Source organism: Sinocyclocheilus grahami, unplaced genomic scaffold (assembly GCF_001515645.1).
Source record: "Sinocyclocheilus grahami isolate Dianchi unplaced genomic scaffold, SAMN03320097.WGS_v1.1 scaffold851.1, whole genome shotgun sequence".
NCBI lineage: Eukaryota > Metazoa > Chordata > Actinopteri > Cypriniformes > Cyprinidae > Sinocyclocheilus > Sinocyclocheilus grahami.
In genome coordinates, this window is record NW_015506030.1 from 139,499 (window position 1) to 141,935 (window position 2,437).

The window sequence follows — 2,437 nt, forward strand, 5'->3', positions numbered from 1 at the left end:
TGAAATATTATTACAGTTTAAAATGTGTTTTCTATTTTAATATATTTTAAAATGTAATTTATTCCTGTTATGTCTGGGTTTTAAAAGCTGAATTTTCAAGCAGTCATTACTCCAGTCAAGGGTCTCATGATCCTTCAGAAATCATTCTAAAAGCTGATTTGGAGCTCAAGAAATATTTCTTATTATTATCAATGTTGAAAAAAGTGTGCTGTTTAATATTTTGTGAAAACCATAATACATGTTTTTTTTCAGGATTTGATTAATAGAAAGTTCAGAAGAATTTTATTTTATTTGAAATAGAAATCATTTGTAACAGTGTATACATCTTTACTATCACTTTTGATCAATTTAATGCATCCTTGCATTCATGTTTATTACTATGAGTATTTTTCTTACACTATTGCTATAATCTTAAAATATTTCCATGTATTTATTTATTTAGTCCAAAGATATACTGTCTGAAAATAATTCTTATGCTTCAAGTAAATTTATCTTGTTTTAAGAATGTTTAAATATTTGCACTGGAAAAAGAGACAAAAACACTAATTAAGAAAATGCTTTATTGCAGTGCGAGCACTGCCACAGTCAGCTATTGCCACACCCAAATACATTATATACAATCAGTTTGCCTCAGTGCCACTTACTGCATATTTTACAACACAAGTGAGAGACAGGCACAAGAAGAACCAACGATAGTTGTAAATATGCTTCTGCAGTGTAGCAGAGAGCTACGAGTTGTGGCGTGACCCAGCAGAGGTGTGGGCGGAGTTCAGGAGCAGTGGCCATCGCTGTCAGACTCTGTTCTGGCTGAGCGGCTGAACAGAGACAGGGGCGACAAGAGTTCAGGCCAGGTCACCACACTGGCACAAAAGGTTAATGTACAGTTTGCAAGGCCGTCTGGCCACAAGTGGGCCACAGACAGTCGCCCAGAGAGCAGGCAAATGCCTGCAATATTAAAACAGAGGGATTATTGTAGGAGTCAGCACAGCCACCTGTCCGAGCAGCGGGATACTCTTCCTCTGTATTGCTTAGGCGTGAGGAAATTTTATGTTTTCTCTGAGGATCTTATCAGATATCCTCTTTGTTCCTGATGGGTGAAGCGAGGAATCCTTCGTACGATGCTAAATAAATCCAGAAGCTCCCGACGTACATCTTCAAATCATCACGGACAGATGAAGCATGGATGAAACTGAATTTAGAAACTGAATTCTCCTCTGCTCCTGTTGCCGAAACAAAGCACCAGGACTCAGAGTTTGTGCGTCGTTGTGTCAAATCCATGCGGAGGGCACTCCACTATGGAGTTTTTATCAGCTCAGGTGGGATTTGTCTTATTTTATGTTGTGATATCATCAGAAGGAGTAAAGATGCTGTGGGGTTGAGGGAGGAAAGAAATTGTGAATCAAAGAGAGCTTCACACAGCAGTCACGCTTCAATGAGCGCCCACATAAATATCTATTTCATTATGAAAATCATCAGTGAAAATTACAAACGTTTTCCCAAGGAATCACACGCAGGCCGCGGCCGGCATCTATCTCATCAGGCAAACATTATTTGGCAAATGGGAAGTTGGGGCATGTCTGGGCACTCTTATTTGCGGATCACTGGGCCCAGCAGAGGAGCCCCTCAGTTGCACATTTGTATTCAGATTTGCACGGTGTGATGGGAGATGAGGCAGTGGGAGGCCCAAGCTCTATTAATAATTCTTCAGCCTTTTTTACAGTCCATATTATGAATGAACCAAAGCTGGAGGAGGGGTATCCTCCCATTTACTGGTGAGGTTCGAAGGATGTTGAGCCACTAGTACTGTCCCTAAACACTTTTTCCCTATTTGGTGGGATAAAGCTGCTAAGTCATTCAAGGAGGGTTGCAAACCAATATCGTGGGGGTTGAGGTCTTACTAGGTTCTGAATTCAAATTTTGAATTCAAGTTTTACTGGGTTATGAATTCAGTGATGCCGAGATTGAATTATTATGGAATACTTTACAGCACAATGGTAATGTAGTGAGAATATTAGGTGTGCGCTCATTTAAAATTTTGATTTAACTAAAATTTAAAGCATGGTCATGCCCTATCCACACACAAAATCGGTTTATTATGCATTAGAGACAAAACAAAAAAAGCCTAAGGGACTGTTCAACACAGGATATGTTGTGCCTTTAAAAATACAGAAAAAACGGGGGGGGGGAAATGCTACCTTTCAAAATTTTTAATTACAGAAATTAGGAGTGGCAGTATATTTAAATAATTACATGATAATGATAAGTAATTAAAATACACTGAACAAAATTGTAAACACAACACTTTTGTTTTTGCCCCCATTTTTCATGAGCTGAACTCAAAGATCTAAGACTTTTTCTATGTACACAAAAGGCCTATTTCTCTCAAATATTGTTCACAAATCTGTCTAAATCTGTGTTAGTGAGCACTTCTCCTTTG

At 38.5% G+C, this 2,437-nt stretch overlaps 1 protein-coding gene across 1 annotated transcript in view; it reads right to left on the reverse strand.

Moving 5' to 3' along the window:
- Nucleotides 1-312: 312 nt before the first annotated feature.
- The window catches only part of LOC107562949 (membrane-associated phosphatidylinositol transfer protein 3-like), a 100,036-nt gene continuing 97,911 nt past the window's right edge, over nt 313-2,437 (reverse strand). The window contains exon 18 of the mRNA XM_016247710.1: nt 313-1,367. The gene's annotated coding sequence lies outside the window, so the exon portion shown is untranslated. The remainder of the gene's footprint in view (nt 1,368-2,437) is intronic.